Source organism: Anoplophora glabripennis, unplaced genomic scaffold (assembly GCF_000390285.2).
Source record: "Anoplophora glabripennis isolate ALB-LARVAE unplaced genomic scaffold, Agla_2.0 scaffold312, whole genome shotgun sequence".
NCBI classification, from domain to species: domain Eukaryota; kingdom Metazoa; phylum Arthropoda; class Insecta; order Coleoptera; family Cerambycidae; genus Anoplophora; species Anoplophora glabripennis.
In genome coordinates this window covers 566,376-585,383 of record NW_019416409.1, presented here as the reverse complement: position 1 = coordinate 585,383, position 19,008 = coordinate 566,376, and the positions used below count along the sequence as shown (strand labels likewise).

The window sequence follows — 19,008 nt, the reverse complement described above, 5'->3', positions numbered from 1 at the left end:
AATGTTCATTTATATGGTTAAGATCCCCCCGAACGTCAATCCGCGGTCAGAATTGATGGTTCTTTTTCTAACCTCAAAAAAACGGGTCAATTAAGGTCAGATATCACGAATTTTCAAAAAATAACAGATTCGAGCCAAATTTGGTACGGGGGTTTTCGGGGTCGCTGAGCGCGGATCCGAGAAAAAAACTAAAAGAACTGACGGGTGGGATTGCCAAAAGAAATTTTTGAAGCCCGTGGACCTTTTGAAATTTTTTTCCGCTGGATTTCTTATGATTTCTTAAAAGTGTCAACCTAAAAAAATTTTGACTTTCAGATCCTGAAACTAGAAACTTCAAGCTTCAATTTTTTTTTTCTTTCAATTTTTCTGACTAGTGTATATTTAACTTTCAGAAGAAACGTCCTTCAACCGCGAAGAGACATCGCATTTCTCCCGTTAAAAAAAATACACCCCAGGCGTGGAAAAATTGGACCGGTTCACAGGAACTCCAATTAAATCGGGAATTAAACCCGGTCGAGGATTAAACCGTACAAGGCCCGCAGAAGAACAATCGCGGATCGTCACAGCCGAGCCAACTGCCGCTCAATCAACACCAAACTGTCTGTCGCTGTCCAAATTCACAAGCCGATCGCTGATCTCCGAAGCCGACACCCTCGCGGCTCGCGCGATCCTGTCCTGTCCGATATCATAGTACTTTCTCCTTCTTTTTTTAAGCTTATAAGTCGGGGTGGTTCCTCGCAAGGACCGTCAGTTGCAGCTCGGTTCGTCGGTGAATCCTTTGGATCTGTTTAAATCTGTGAATTGGAGCTAGTGTTTCGGTGGTGCCAGCGACTGTTTTTTTGGATACGGTAAGTCAGAAAATTACCGAATTTTGAAAAAATGAGCAAGCTTCTATAAATCCAGAGTGCATACCAAAATTTGACTGAAAGATTCTCCGATTTTTTTCAGTTTTTCAGGTAAATTTAAATAAAAAAAAAGATTTTCAAAAACTCCAGTTTCCACTTTTCAATGATTTCCAAAGTTATTTGTCAGTACCTCCAACGAAAATATTTAAGAAAATAAGAGTAAATAAGTATTACAAAAATTATATATGTATTTGTGTCAAATTGGGAAAATGATATGATTTTAGAAAAAAAATTGTCTACTAATCTAATTTTTGGTTGCTGCTCACCAAATTAAGGAAATCTAGATATACAACAAGAGAATATTTTTATTAGCTACAATTAAAAAAGAATAGGTAACTTTTAGCTAAATTCTAATGGCATTTATAAATAATAACACAATACAAAATTAGCAAATATTTCTTAGGTCAAATTATTAAGAATTTTATTATGAGAGTTTATATTTATTCCATTAATTATATTGAGAAAGAATTACAAACTGACATTTTTCGATTTATTTTTTTATATTGACTTCATTTCGATATGGACATGGATATTTAAGTTTGGTCAAAATAAATAAAAGAATTTAATGTATATTTTTAAATAAATATAAGAATCATTTTTAATTTTGGCAGATTCCAGTAATTGACCAGAATATTTTAGTTTTGCGATTATTTAGTATTAATACAAACAAATTATTAGGAACATTTGCTTCTAAAATCATATAAAAAATTGGTGTTAACTTTTAAGCAATCTTTATACTTATATAATATACCTTGTGAAATGATTCTATGAAATTAATGTTGCGCCAAAATTATCAGTAAAGGGTTATCTTTATCAAAATAGTTTTGTCTACCTAAAAATCTATCAAATGAAAAAAGCAGACAAATACAAATACAACACACAAATTATTAAATGCAAAATGTTCAGAGTAAAAATATGAAAAAATTCCTATAGATCCGCAAATATTTCGTTTTCGAAATAGAGGGAGTCAAAAATAAAAATAAAAAAATATGTTTTTCATTGATAATTTCATTAGAAACCGTTTAAATTTGGGTAATTTATTTCTCCATAGTGAACTGTTTTTTAATATGTAATGGTTTCATAGATTAGTATGACTTTTAAAAATCTTCAATAGATCGGAAGCCACTGGCTAAGTGACAAATGTGCAAGGGGGCCTTTTTGCTCTAAAATAAATGAGGTTCCTAAAAATACAGTAAAAACCAGTGGCGTAGATTTTCTGGTCAAAAATGAATAGGTACTCCCCCATATCTACGCCCATGATGGGTCTGAAATGCAGTCGATTATACCAAATTAAAACCTATGTGTCATGAATGTATTGACCCAATCGATTTTCAATGAAAAAAATAAGAAATTATCAATAAAAAAACATATTTTTTGTGACACCTTTTATTCGAAAACGAAGCACTTGCAGATCTACATTTATAGAAATATTTTTCGTATCTTTGGATGTAGAATCTGCACTAGAATTCTCTGAATAACGTTTTGCAACACCCTCTTTTGGCAGTTTATATATTAAAAAAAGCGTATTATTAGAGTTACTAAAAAGTTTATACGGACATATGCTTGGCAACATTATACTGTCGTTATACTGAAAAAAATGCTTAATTTTCGTTTGAATTCTATCTGCTATCTTTGTAACAAGGCGTACACTAAACGTTGGCCAAAAAATTATCTGGCATTTCCAGATTTTCCAGGAAAATCTATAAAAACTTTACCAGTTTGCAAAAACTCTATATCACTTTCCATTTTTCAATCACCATCTTGATTTAAATCTTTTATCGACATATCCAACGTAATTATTTAACAACGTATGACTATTTAAAAAAATTATGCACTGGGCAATTGTTCCTGATTTAGAATAAAATGAGTATAATATATTAAAAACCAGGAAATATTATTTCTTTGGTGAAATTATTAATAATTTGATGGGAGTCAATCCATTAATAATATTGATAAATTTATACTCCAATTCAAAGACATAAGGAGCTCAAGTTAAAAATAAAGCACCATTAGAAAAAATAAAAAAGTAAAGTGGCAATTTTTTTATTTTTTTTTTTATATATGGAATTTATTTTTGTATAGAAATGTAAATTTAGTCAAAGTTGTTAGAATTTGGCCAACAAACCCTCTTATTTTTGAAAATTGTGAGTATTTTTAATTTTGGTCGATTTAAATAATGACCATTTGCTTTTAAATTAAAAAATGACCTGTATATTTAGTTGCGCTTATTTAAAGGAAAATTATTATAAACATTTTTTCCCTAAAATTGTATAAGAGGTCACTTGGTTTCAACTTTTAGACTATCAATATACAGGGCGAACCAAGGAGCAGAATTTAATTCTGTATTTACACTGAAAAAAATGTATTTCCTCATCGTTTGCATTTTATTAAAAGAAGTAAAAATCAATCGCTTTTTTATAAATTTAACTATAACTTCGTTTTGCAATCCGACCTCGAATCGGACTGAAAAAATAGAAATAAATAATAGTTATTGTAAGTTCAAACAAATTATACGATATTTAAAGAAATGTTCAACAATATTTCGTTTGAATATACTACCAATTTCGGAGTTACTACTGTGTAGAAAATTTTCTACTTTTTGTAAATAAAATTAAAGTGAATAAGAATATTGTTTTCCTAGTAGTAAGTTTGTTAAAACCTGAAATTTCAATACAAATATCTAATTAAAAAAAAAATCGTCGACATCAGATTAGAAATCCAAATTGAGATTCATTTTTAATGGTGCTTTAAGCTTGATGCGGAGTATATGCATATACAAAAAAATTAAAATACAATAGAGCGGAATAATTAAATGTAATTATCTTTCAATGAATAGATTTTTTTGACTCGTTGATGCATTTGTTATACTAGTATTTTTGCTAGGAGATTTTCCGCTTAACACTCTTTTCAAGGTATGAAGCAGCGAGGGGAAACCGCAGGGTAATTTGGTGTACAAGTTTGAGTAGTACTTGAGTATAATAACATTGAGTACTACTTGAGTACCTAATACTTCGACAATATTTAAGTATTAAAACAAACAATTATTTATGCCATGAATTATGAAAATGAGTAAAAATTTTGGGCAACAGTTTCTCACTAGCATTTAACTAATTACAACATATATAATTGCAGTCTTGTTTTGACAAATATAATCAAACATATGGTTTTGTTTAAAGCAGTTAAATTATATTAAATAAATAATTTTATTTTAACCCATTATCATAATTATTCTAGTAGATACTAAATAATAATGTTTAACTTAAAAAGTTTTACTTTCTTTAATCTACCTAATTCAAAGTATGTACTTATTTTTAAAATACCAAATATTAAAACAATGCACTCTTACATGTAAATTATGTAACGAACTATGGTAGTTTTTTTAATTATACATTTTTTATTACGAAAAGAAAAACGATCGATTGAAAAGACTAATAATGTTAGATTTATATAGATAAAAATGATAATTCATATTAATCTAGAGAGATTAACAAAATTTTTTCAAAAAGTTTTGTGTCTCATACAATTTAATGGCTATTAATAATATTCAGATTCTTTTAAAAAGAGGCTACCAAAAACAGTTCATAAAATGCAGAAATATGTTAGTTATCTTATTATTAGTTATGGCTGAATTTCGTGTTGATCTTTGTTCAAGGTAATTTTATAGATCTACCTATCAGATTTTAATTTATTTAAAATTCTAGGTAAATTTGTCTTTTGAGGTAACTTTTTTAAAAGTTCTACCTCAATATTCGAACATATTGAATTTCGGAATATTATTATAGTGATTTCATCGTGATATACTTTTCTATTTTTGTTCGCTTTTCCTTTCAGCTTGAAATTTACAGTTAGCCCAAAATAATTATACAGGGTGTTTCAGTTCAAGTGAATCAAACTTTAACCACAAATAGAACTCAATAAATAATTCAGAATTGCCTCATAAAGCAGGGGTCTCACCGTTTTCACTGTACAGGCCCGTATTGGTTGTTTTTTAAAATCATATTATTTATGAAATCTTTGCTATGCTTATAACAGATTGTTTCAAATTTGGTGTGGTGTTAACATTTACGCATGTGCATAATTTACTGAAAAATTTACAAATTTTTGTAAGTCAGTGGCGTAGATTTTCGGTAAAACAATACACTATACCGATTTTCAACAAGTATGCCTTTTTTATGTCGAATTGTCCACGGAATCTAAAAATGAACCCCAAATGCTTATTAGGGCATTGGCGTAGAAGTTGGGGTAAAAAAATCCCGCTTTACTACCCATTCCTACGCCACTGACCTATAAAAATTTGTAAATTATGCACATGTGCACACTACATCCAATTTGAATCAATTTGTTATAAGCGTAGCAAAGATTTTATAAATAATATGATTTTAAAAACCAACCAATACGGCCCTGTTTAGTGAAAACGGTGAGACTTAGACCCTTGCTTTATAAGGCAATTCTCAATTATTTATTGAGCTCTATTTGTTGTTAAAGTTTGATACACTCGAACTGAAACACCCTGTATAGAATGAGAACCTTTTGTAGTTAAAATTTCCATTTTCTCCGTTGTCAAAATAGCCAGTTAAGCAAACCAGTCACATCACATTATTTTATATACACGTCTTCAGAATTTACTTCCACCGTCGAAAAAAACTTTATTATTTGTTCTTGGCAATCTACATATTATATGAGATCTTTTTTTACCTAATTAGCATAAAGCTGTATCACTAATAGGTACTTTTCGCTTCTGAATGACAAATCGTTTAACGTTCCGGAAACTTTACTTTCCCTTCAATAGGTTTCGGGATCCCACAATTAATTTTAAATGCATAAATAATGTGGGGATTTCTTCACACTTACACATGTTTCAACTGGTGATTAAAATACTCACAGTGTCATGGGTAGCCCCTTGCAACTAGTTAAGCGTCTCCTTGACCCCTACTTTGGACGCCAATGAACCATTATCTGTAGTTTTCTGCAACAAACCTTGCATTAAAGATATTTTACCTGGTCATATTTCACTCTAAGAATAAAAATTCATAAAATATCAAAGTTTAAAGAACTAACAACACAATTTCGAGATGGTAAATGTAGTAACGTTAATTTTAAATTAAAAACCACAAGGATATTTTTGAATAGGTACCAGGAAATTTCACGAAACAATCTGCATTTTCTAACTAAACTAATGATACTTAAAATCTTATACACTATTTTTACCTGAATACAGTTTTTTGGCATTTTTAAGAACAAAGAAAAGTAACAATTATTATAAAAAATGGTTTATTAATTTAACAGACATCAATTTTTCTGATGATGTACAGGGTTAGTCACTATAATCTGACAACTTATTGTGAGTTTATTATTGAAATTACAAAAAAGTTTTTAATATAAAAGTTTTAGCTTCTTCTATGAATTTTTATAATACAGTATTAGAAAAAAACAATTGAACAATGGAAATCACTAAATTAAAGGAAAAAAAAATAATGCAACACCCTATATATTACTGCATACTTAGCTTCATTAAATTGTTATCTTTCCAAAAATATATAATATGTTACTGTATGATTACAAAAATGTGTAAAGAAACAAAAAGTGAAGATAATACAATGGAGCATGTGATAACATATGTTATTTGTAATATTATACAGGGTGATATATATTTTTTGGCAAATAATGACCGATGATACCCACACCTCCGCCACTGGTAAGTTTCTAAAGCTGTTAATTACACAGCCACACAGAAAAAAAAAGTTGGGTATACTTTTTATGCGACATATATTTTTCGTAGTAATTTGGCCTCTTGAACACGAATCTGGGGTCAGAATTGGCGCATCACGTCACAATTTTTTCCTAACCTCAAAAAACTTGAAAAATAGTGAAAATTGATGAAAATTTACTGGGAACATTTGGAAAAAATTTTATTTCCCCATCAAATAGTACATTTTTATGTAAAAGACTCTGCTGAATTCAAATCCACTGTCAGAATTGAGCTAGAACGTGTGTTTTTTTTTCTAACCTCAAAAAACCGAGCAGGAATCGCTATTTTCAAATTCTGAGCGGATGTTGACCAGATTTTGTATAAAGGGGTTTTTTGGGTCGCTGATTACGAATATGAATTCACATTGTAAAAATTCAAGATGGCTGATCCAATATGGCGGGTGTACTTTTTTGAAATCCACCGATTTCAGTAAAATTTGGCATCATAAGGATTGCTGGTTGATCTCACCTTCATTAATCACACATCTGGAGCCAGATTTTCATAAATCAAGGTAAAAGATTCCACTCCGTCTAAAAATGTGACTTCGCTTAAAAAAATGACTTAAGGACTCTACACATGTAATGATGTGTAGTGTGATGTGCTTGTTTCCATGGGACAAGACAAAAAAGTTTCTACTTTATTCTTTCATTTATTTAGTCGTGCATGGGCTTATGGTTTTCCAATCAGATTTTTTTAACTACTATGCAGTTTTCCTATGGCATTTAGATGCTTTTATTTCTTAATAATTTTAAAGTTCAAGGAAAAGGACACATTACTGCCACACAGCACATCACTGCATCTGCTTATGCCTTCAATCTAAAAATGTGACTTTGCCGAAAAAATGCCGCCTACTCGGCCTAAAATTATGACTCTGCCTACAAATTTTACCTTGATTTATGAAAATCTGGCTCCAGATGTGTGATTAATGAAGGTGAGATCAACCAGCAATCCTTATGATGCCAAATTTTACTGAAATCGGTGGATTTCAAAAAAGTACACCCGCCATATTGGATCAGCCATCTTGAATTTTTACAATGTGAATTCATATTCGTAATCAGCGACCCAAAAAACCCCTTTATACAAAATCTGGTCAAAATCCGCTCAGAATTTGAAAATAGCGATTCCTGCTCGGTTTTTTGAGGTTAGAAAAAAAACCACACGTTCTAGCTCAATTCTGACAGTGGATTTGAATTCAGCAGAGTCTTTTACATAAAAATGTACTATTTGATGGGGAAATAAATTTTTTTCCAAATTTTCCCAGTAAATTTTCATCAATTTTCACTATTTTTCACAAATTTTGAGGTTAGGAAAAAATTGTGACGTGATGGGCCAATTCTGACCCCAGATTCGTGTTCAAGAGGCCAAATTACTACGAAAAATATATGTCGCATAAAAAGTATACCCAACTTTTTTTTTTCTATGTGGCTGTGTTATTTGATTCGTACCTACTGTCATAATAAATATGCACACCGAATTTGGTTAAATTATCTCATGCGGTTTAGAAATTAAAAATTAAAAAACTGATTTTTTTTTAATTTTTGACACGCAAAATAATATTAGTGTTTAAAACAACACAATGATATCATAATTATAAAAGCAAATAAAAGAAATGCCATAGTATCTATAAAAAAAATCTGTTTACGTGGAAAAAGTTTTAAATTTACTGTCAGATAGAGAAACCTACACAAACTATTAAAGTTCATAATAAAAATAGTAAAATTTTAAAGAGATTACATGAGTCAAATACTTTAAATGATTGGTCAAATATAACTGTGACAAAGTGAGAATGGTCTTTTCCCTAAAATATTTTTCTTTCAGAAATTCATAAATCTGATAGGTACTTCTTTGAGACTTATTTTGTTAGTTATCCTGTTGTAGATACATAATTTATCTAAATTTGTTGGTAACATCTTAAAACATAATTTGCTAAAATGAATATTTTGTAAAAAAAATCATTTTTCAAATTGTTATACAATTAAAAATCAGAAACTCTTTTAAAACAAAAAACTCCACTTGACTTTGAAAAATATTATACATATATAAAACAACGGAATATATTCTGGCTAGACATAAAAGAAATATAAAACATTTGTAGTTGTTGTTAAATTAACATAACAAAACGCTCTTCAAAACAAGCTTTTTTAAGCGTAAATATTTTTATATTTACATAATTTTAAATTCTATGAAATCATAATTATTGCCAAATAAAAGGATTATAAAAAACGACTTCTGAAATAAATGATTCACATAGCAAAACATAAAAATAGACAGAATAGACAGATAGATAAACAGAAAGCAACCTATTCAAAATGTAAATATATGCTGTTTTAATGTAATACACCAAAATAAAAATAATAAAGTAGTAGAAATTTTACTAAACATTGTATTCACAGTTTAGTGCACTTGTCTGTTACTCATTTTAATCCATTTTTATATTAGTTCAAGCGGTAGACCATTTGAGGCGTTTGTATTTGAAGTCATTTATTTTGTTGTACAGAAAAATCCCAAATATTATGTAGAATAAGAATCGGAGTTTGCCTGTTCCAAAAAACCATTGCTAAATTCAGGGGAACAACAAACATACAAAAAGAACGAAAAATGACTCGTTTTCGACATATTTTTCGCTGTAACATTGAAAGTACGCCCTAAATAAAAAAAGTCTTTATTTTTTGTTTATTTGACGATTTTCTATAAAATTCCAACAACTGCGAATCTCAGAATCTACACAGTAGAATGCTGTCGTATTTGCCTAAAAACCAAGGGGTTACGATGTAGTTTTTATGTGTGCAAGATTTTGTGGATTGCATAGACAATTCCCATAATCGTTTATAGAGTAAAATATTGAAAAATTAAAAAAAAAATCTAAATGGTAATAAAAGTGTAAAGATAGGTATTTTTAGTACTGATCATTGTTTATTATGACAACAAATATCTCTAAAAAAATGTGTGCCCTTTCTAAACCTTAATTTAAGCCCACAATACGCGATAAACTTTTTGAATTTTTCTTAATTAACAATCCAGTCAATTGAAAACCACACGATCGATCGTTGGAAAATTTTTAGGGTAGAATTGACATATGTTTTACTATTTTTTCACAAAGTTTCATCAATATTTATAATATTTTAAAAATTGATCCAAATATACATATGATTTTTTACTATTTTTCGCCCATTGTTAATGCAAAATTCAACTTTTGATTCGCAGTCGTTGGAACTTTATAAAAAATCGTCATATAAACAAAAAATAAAGAATGACTTTTTTAATTTAGGGCTTACTTTCAATGTTACAAGGAAAAATATGTCGAAAAACAGGCCATTTTTCGTTCTTTTTGTATGTTTGTTGTTCCCCTGAATTTAACAATGGTTTTTTGGAATAGGCAAACTCGGATTCTTATTCTACATAATATTTGGTATTTTTCTGTACAACAAAATAGATGACTTCAAACACAAACGCCAAAGCCTACTTTTACTGCTCTATCACCTGGACTATAATATGTATAAAATAAAATAAAAATATCTATTTTCTAAAATTTCATATCATTTGCAGAGTTAATACAGATTGTTTGGAAAAAATTCCATGGTTTCTAAAAAGAATCAGTCAAGGGCTATTTTTAAGAAACAGTTTTGCCCAACCAAAAATCTCCCAGAAAAAAGCAGAAAAATACAAAAAACTCATCATTGTAGATGTAGATTGTACTCTTCAAAAAGTTGTTAATGTTTCGAAAATCTATTTGTCTTTGTCTTCTATACTTAAAATGATTTATAATTATTTAAAATTGTCAAACATAATTAAAACTAAAAATAGTTATAAGTCTGGAAAACGAAAACAAATTGATTTTCGAAACGTTACAAACTTTTTGAAACGTACAATTTACAGGACGAGTTTTTGTATTTTTTTTTGCTTTTTTCAGTGTGATCTTTGGCTGGGCAAAACTATTTTTATAAAAATAAACCTCGACCGCTCCTTTTGGCAACATACCCAAAAAATGAAGAAAAAACATATTAAGTTTCCTTAGATATTTTATGATTTGTTAACTGTAAAATTTATGAATATGTAATGATGCTATTTTAATTAGTGTATTTGTAATAAAATTTGTATTCGTAGGGTCTTGAAGATGTAATAAAACAGCGAAATATGTACGATTGAATAAATTAATTTTCTCCCCATAACGCTGATCAAAAATTGAAAGTACGTAACTAATAAATAAATATATTAAGGTCACTAAACCTTTTAGGCACAAAAAATTTTTAATGAAATAATGAAAAAAAATCACTGGCATCAACAAATTGAATTTTACGGATGACAAATGTCGGCTTTTACGTTAATAGACTAAAAGGTTACGCAATAACAATCGCACGTATTATCCCATTGAAATGATTATAAAATTACTTCCTGACACCAAATCTGGATTTTATAATCAAAGCTGGCGGTTTCGAGAGGCATTTAGCGTATTTGATAAATGAGCTTTAAAAATACGAATACTTATTTCCTTTACTGTTTATAAGTATATAATTTTCGTTATATAATTATTTAAAGTTTTAGTTATTTATTATTTTTGTTGTTAAAATGTTTTTTTTTCTTCATAATAGTGCATTCATAAAGCTCTAGTCACCCGCCAGATTAGAATCGGCTGTATGTGTCATTGAATTTGTTTAAAAATAGGCTTGATTCCGGCACTGAACCCCTCCAGATTCAAGATATCTGACCATTTCGTTTACAAGAGCAATTATAAGCAAGGACGCGTAGAAAATATAACTGAGCAACTATTTCAGGGACTGTCTGCCGGCAGATCCAAACAAGCCTATATTCGTCAAGGAAACTTCGATTAAAATGATTATCTTAAAAATGTGAAAGGGAATTTTTGGCAAAAAACCCACGCGTGATGGCGCTTGTTGCTGGTTTTAATGTGCCTAGTCCAGGGGTGTGATTGATACCAATAAAATAATCGCTAAGTGTTTATATTGAAATTCGGGGGTATAAAGAAAATCATAGCAGGCCTTGGTTCGCCATCTTAAAAACCATGGAAGGATCAGAAGAAACGGTTTTCGATGCCGTTTAAAATAAAAGAAAATTTGTTGAATTATCTTGAAGAAGTTTTTACGGATTTGTACATAAATAAAAGTAGGCACATTGCATAATATTTTCAAATATACTCTTCCATATTCTTGGGTTCGAAGTTAAATATAACCCATCCTGTATATAAAATACTAAACATTTGTAAAAAATTAAATTTTGAAACAACGATTTCAAGTGTTGATACTCATTAATTTCATTTTTAAAAGGATGTTACTTCAAATGCAGAAGTTGTTTAATCAACTAATGGCAAAATTGCAACTTGCCTGAATTTTTGATATGAGTTAGTTTCAGGTATATAATAACAATAACTGACAGTAATTTTTTCTTCAACCCCCAGCCAGGGGTGAAAAAAGATAAAATAAACGGGTTTTTCAAGGTAAGAGCTAGAAAAAAATTTTCTTATAAAACTTGTAGAGCATAAAATTCTACATAAAAATGGTCTATTAACTTTGTCTTATAGTATTAAAATTAACAGAGTTAGGGAGACTAGAAGTTAAGGGATGATTTCAAAAATTTTAAAAAATCATAAAAAAGCAGAAAAAATAAATGAATTTTATATATATTTTTTTCAACTACTCTAGAAAATGTAAGCTTGCTTTTCAGAGAAATAGATATATTTTTTAATTTTTAATAAAAAAGTTATAACAATTTCAAATTTTTTAATCGTAAATTTTTATGATGTAACACTAAAACAATTTTTTCTATGCCATTCGATTGATTGTTTAAAATAATGAAAATTTTCTTTCTAATTTTTGTTTTACGACAAAGATAAAAAAACACGTTCGCTTTGTGAAATTGTTATAACTTTTTAATTAAAAATTAAAAAATATGTCTATTTCTCTGAAAAGATAGTTTACATTTTTTAGAGTAGATTGAAAAAAAAATTATAAAATTAATTTTTCTGCTTGTTATGATTTTTTAAATTTCCGAAATCATCCCTTAATTTCTAGTCTCCCTAACTCTTGTCAATATGTTAATAGTACAAGAAAAAGTCAACAGACCATTTTTATGTAGAATTCTATGCTCTACAACTTTTATATTAATTTTTTGACCATGTTCGGTGGCTGAGTCAAAGCATACTTCATAATGTTTTTGTTATTTTTATTTTCCTATGTTAGCAGTGGGAAAAATTGGGTATTCACAAAAGTTTTATTTACGGAAAAATTACAAGAGCTAGAAATAAAACGCAAGAGGGTAATTTTCTTTAAAATAAAAAATTTATCATAAAAAAATATTAAAAAAATGTTTTTACCAGTGGCGTACCACAATTTTTTTCGAAAAACCTTACGGTACAATCCGTACGTACGCCACTGAGTAACTTACAAAGTCAATATTTTTCCTGTTACTAGGGGATTATCAAATTAAGCTAAGGCTAAAATTTCATTCCATTATCTTATAATGTTCGAAAGTTATTGGAGAAAAACTAAATTTTTTGAAAGTTTTTAGCGCCCTGTAGCTTGGAAAAGAAAACCCGTAGAGCATAACTTCATATGAGAAAAAAATATTTTTTAAACCAAAAAATCCGCCTTTCAATTTATTTACGTAACACCCTGTATACCTCAAATTTAATTGGACTAATAGTAGCTATTAGAAACAAGAATAGATCATTTTGAAAGATTGAATCATTATTTAATTATTTCAATACATCAAGTACAGGTAAACCAGCTTCATTTGAGCCTAGAAGTTAGGATGTGCAGTGGCAAAGTACTGAAGTGGACAACTATAATTTCCATCTCAATCTAAGTCAAGTGGGCTCCCTTTTTGATTTGAGCGTTGTAGACCTCAAGTGTTTGTCCAGTTATATGTTATTTGATTAACAATAATTGAACAGATTTGTTTTTTATTTTGATGAGAATTTTAGAAAATTGTTTACCGAATATGAATTAGCTACCTTCAAAGTTTTTCTTCTTCTGTTTCTTCTTCTATTCTCCTTTTTCTCCTTGAAATTTAAATCACAAGGGCCTTGGATCTGCTTACAATCTTTTATTACTTAATCCAGTTTTTCTACGCTTTCCAGGTCACTGCTAGTTCCTTCATTTCCTTGAAAGTTTCCAATTATTTGATTCATAATTCATTCAATTCTTTCAATCCACCTTTTCCTGGGTTTTTGCTTCTATCAACTAAACACATTATATTTGCAACTGATAGTCAGGATATAGACAGTCCACCTCACAAGGTTGATATTGCTTCAGCATTATGTCGTTTTTATTTCGGTTAATTGTTTAATTTGACGTTTGAACGAATACGAATTTAATTAAGGTGTTAATAATAAAGGAAAAGTTTATGCTGTCATGTTTTTAGACAATTTAGTACAACAGTATCGATTAAATTTCGTGTGTATTTAAATGCAGTTAAGGAGCATATGAATCATAATTTGCATCAACGCAGGCATTCAGCCTTGAGAATGATTTGTTGGAGTTATAGTTTTAATTAGGCTTCGCATTTTTTTGTGTCGATCTTAAACAAAACAAACTGTAATTAACGCGATTCCGTTTTAGTTTTCAGTACCGTTTCCCAGTTGAGGGTCACTAGATTCGATATGAAATTATCATAAACGGAACGGTAAACGTGTTCAGATCAGCCGAATAACGATTTAAGTTTTGCCCTAGGCCCTAAGGTGACCGCGTAGATACGCCTAGAAAAATTTCTCACAAATTTTACTTACGTTAAAGATAGATTAGTCGTAGCCTATGTAAATAATTTTAATAAGATGTAATACCGAGCGTCCCAAACTTTGTCCTAAATAGTTTCTTTGTTTACATTTATTAACAAAATTACATTAGTAAAATAAGAGTCTGCGGAGTACATTGTTATCAACAACCAACAACGTCTTTTGTAGAAAAAGATTCTTTCTGTATTTGTCTTTGTTGCGTATGTATTTTGTATTTATAAATGCTACTAGACTCGTCACAGTAACTCAGAGGGTATTGGTATTCCATAAGAACATTAAAAATAGCGACATTTTCTCCTCATAATCTGTCTCTTCTACTAATTCACAACATGCCTACTCATGGTAAGTTTAAGTTTTGATACTTAATTCAACAGCAAATATCCCAGTTCTTGGATGTAAGAGTGGGCAAGCTAATTTTTAACCAAGTCAAGGTTTTAGTGGGATAAATACTATATTTTAAATCATTGCCAACGTTTCGGTGTTATTTTACGCCATCCTCAGGGCTCTAAAATACAAACAGTGTTTTTCATAAAATTCGTTAAGGTATTAAAATAATTTAAAAACCAAATACATTTACAATAATTCCAAAATTAGTTTTTTAAATTATTTTAATGCCTTAACGAATTTTATTAAAAACATTGTTTGTATTTTAGAGCCCTGAGGATGGTGTAAAGTAACACCGAAACGTTAGCAATGATTTAAAATATAGTGTTCTTTTATTTATTAATCTTTATCCCATTAAAACCTTGCCCTGGATAACTAATCAAGATCGCTAAACAGTGGAAACGTATGCTAATTTTTGCTGAAACACCTTCAGTACAGCTCACATAATAAAAGTGTAGGTCCCTAGATCTGGGCAAGGTCCGGAACATTTTCAAAATTGCAAAAATGTTTAAAAATTAAAAAAATGTCTATTTTATCTGAGTTTCTTACTTATATCTTGTAACCTACGCATTTTGGAAGAATATTGAAGAGGAAAACAGTTTTAGAATTGAATTTTGCACAATATATTTTAAGTTAAAAATGTTAAAATTTATTACCGATGTTGCAAAATAGCAATAATTGATGAAAAAAAAAGCAAAATAATCAAGTTTTTTGGATAATTTAAAAAAATATATTTTAATTTCTCCGAAGGCATTATAATTTTGGTAAAAAAAACTTTAGAGTATAATAAAAGAACACACCAAATTTCATTGAAATCGGTTCGATAATTTTTGTAAAATAATTTTTTGGTACAAAAAAAATTGCATTATCTCGGCTTCTAATGGACCAATTTCGATCTTTTTTATAATCCGATGGCTCACCAGCCAAGCAATTCGAATATCGTAATGCCAACTGTCTAATTTGCACACATTTTGTTACAAACAAAGTTTATTATTTATGCATAAAATATACTGTATATTTTACCTATGCTATTGCATTTTTTCAATGAAAAAAATTGTTTACGTATATATTTCAACACTCAGTCATAATTATTACAATTATATAAATAATTTTTGTTTAAACAAATTAAAAATTTTGTTTTATTAAGAAATTAATTTTTTTGTCAAATACAGATACAATTAAGAAAAAAACTAAATTGCAAATTGATAAATGTAATCTAATTGTTTAAAAATAAAAAAAAACACTGTTAACTTTAAAAATTTACTGGGGCCGTCCTAATCAACCGATTTAAATTTTTTCAAAAACAATTTGAAAGGTTGAGCGGTCTTTTCTATGTGACAAAATTTTCAAGTATCTAGATGCTTTATTTGAGGCTGTGCAACATTTTGAAAATTAGAAAATTTTTTCCAAAAAACTATTTTGCGAAAACTATAGAACCGATTTTAATAAAATTTGCTGTGTTGTTTTATTATACTCTAAAGTTTTTTTTACCAAAATTAGAATGCCCTCGGAGCAATTAAAATATTTTTAAAAATTATTAAAAAAACTTGATTATTTTGCCATTTTTTCATCAATTATTGCTACTTTGCAACATCGGTAATAAATTCAAACATTTTTAACATACAGTATATAACTTTTTTTCCGCTTCAATATTCTTCCAAAATGCATGGGTTCCAAGATATGAGTAAAAAAAACTCATATAAATAGGTATTTTTTAAATTTTTTAAAACATTTTTGTAATTTTGAAAATGTTCCGAACCTCGCCCAGATCTAGGGATTTACACTTTTATTACACAGAAAAAATTTGCTTGCCCCCTCTTACATCCACTTCAAAACAAATCCGCCCTGGTAAACAAATCTTATAAAAAATATACTGTTGCTTTGTTTTAAAAATAGTGAAGTGCTGTGAATTATATTTCCAATTTCCCGCTCCGCTGAAAACACTGGAAATAACGATTTGGGAAACAATAAATTGTATGATATTCCATGCCAATTTTTTTTTTAAGTCAGATTGTCCAGCACAACATTTTTGGAAATTTTATTTTGGAATATAACACCACTGTTCTGTTGCAGTCTATAGTTCTCAATCTTAATTGTGTAAGTTAAAATAAACAATTAATGTTCTTAACAATGTTGTCAGCAACATAAAATGTAATCACGAGAATTCTCAGAAAAAAAAAACATGAGAAAACAGTGTAAATATAAATATCTAAATAATTAATATAAATTTTAGTCAATTAATAAAAAATATTATAATTTGCTATTGTAGAAGAAGCAGAGGACGCATGTCAACAACATTGTTTGAAAATACCAAATTTGATACATAAAAAAATAATTTACATTTATTTTCAAGATATTAAATTACGTCAGATAAATTCAACAAATGTTTTCCTAAAAATCCTATGAAACAAAGTCAAGTAATGTCCGATACTAAAAATATAGGTATGCAAAAAATATCTAACCTCAGACAAGACATATAATTCGTATTGTTTCTCTACGTTTTTAAAGCAAAGCAAAAGTATAACCTTTTCAATAGGAACTATTAATTTTATTTTTCAATGAAGTATCAAAAAGTAAACTTACCATAAATAAACATGCCGTGGAATACCAGAGCAGGATTATGAGCAGAAAAACTCTCAATTTTTTGTGTGTCGAATTGAACATACAAATTATGAATAGGTTTTAATTTTCCTTGGTAAAAACCCTTCGAGTTAGAGTGACGAAACGTAGATAAATGGAGAAAGAAGTTTTTTTAGAAAAAATATATTCTTGATAACAATATATCCCCCAGAATACTTTATCTCATTAATATAATGGCGGTAAACAAATTAACACAATATCGTCGTTGGTTATTGCTAAAATTAAGGTTAATTGTCACTTTACTTTCTTATATTTTAATCAGAAAGTAATAATTTCCTCATAAAATGAAGTTATATTAACAAATAAGATACATGCATGTTTAAAAAGTAGTTCAGTAATTTATGAAATCTCCATATAAAAGGTACAATCAACTCATGGAATCTGAGAAGCTGTGATCAACCTCAAAAGGAAGAGAACGGTATTTATATATCAAACATATTAAGATCTTACATAAAAAAGGTGTATCTGGCAACATGGTTTTTAATTCTGAAGGTTCTAGTGAAGAGGACATCAATTTCCCATAATATTATTTTGATGAACTCCAATGAAACATGATTAGAAAAAAACAGTTACCTTATTTATCGAGTTTATTTTAAGAGTATTTTCTATCTATACATAAATAATTCGTAAATCTACAATGATTTACAAATTTTCTGGGAAACTACACCAGTGCACTAAACCTTTTAAAAAATCCCTAACTATCTATTTTTAAACATTACAATAAAACTGCCACCGATACAATAACCTTTCGACATTTACAAGAATCAACTACATCCCATTGTCCATTATAATAATTTTTTACTTATTGACCGCTTATTGGCGACGACCATCCCACTATAGGAAACAGCCGGTCAGTTCCCATGAAATTTTGTATAGAAATGCCCAAAAGCGAGGACGGCGCCCCGATTTTACACCGACTGTAGCGGATTTGATCGATAATAGAGTACATTCGCGAATTACCATAAAAAAGTTATTTTTTCCAACCGATGCAGTTTCGTAGGTGTTTTTTTTGTGGGTTGGTTTATGGTGGGTACAATCAAATTTCAATCATTAGTGACTATATTTTTTTAGCCACTGGTGACATAAACTAATTATAATTTAAACAAAGAAAACTAAATTAAGCAATTAACGATTTATTATGGAAATGAAAAACTAACACAAGGGGGCTCATTTTCTTTGTGAGACATCATTCTATTTGTACAGGGTGATTCACAACTTATACAAAAAAATTTGGGACTGGATGCGTCATGAAAAATTGAGTCAATATCGTAAAAATAAATTGTAAAATCCACGCAATGCGCTCTCTCCAGGTGGCCCAAAGCAACTCCGAATTCTGAAATCCGATTTTAGTGTTAATGTTTTTGCGATAGAGTTTACATTAGTTTTTCAAGTGTCAAAAATGGCTTACGTGTATAGCAACTCGGAGTTGATGGATATCGTTTTAATTTATTGTGAAGCAACATTTGTGTTAGTTGTTGTAACATCAGGCATTTCAAATTATTTTATTAATTAAAACCACAAATTAATTTTATTAAATAATAATAACAATAGCGGCAAAAACAGTTGCATTTGCTGATATAAAA

The 19,008-nt window shown here is 29.1% G+C and overlaps 1 protein-coding gene across 1 annotated transcript in view; it reads left to right on the top strand.

Moving 5' to 3' along the window:
* The first annotated feature begins 612 nt into the window (after positions 1-612).
* Positions 613-19,008, top strand: part of LOC108910632 (peroxidase-like) — a 53,810-nt gene continuing 35,414 nt past the window's right edge. The window contains exon 1 of the mRNA XM_018715311.1: positions 613-848. The gene's annotated coding sequence lies outside the window, so the exon portion shown is untranslated. The remainder of the gene's footprint in view (positions 849-19,008) is intronic.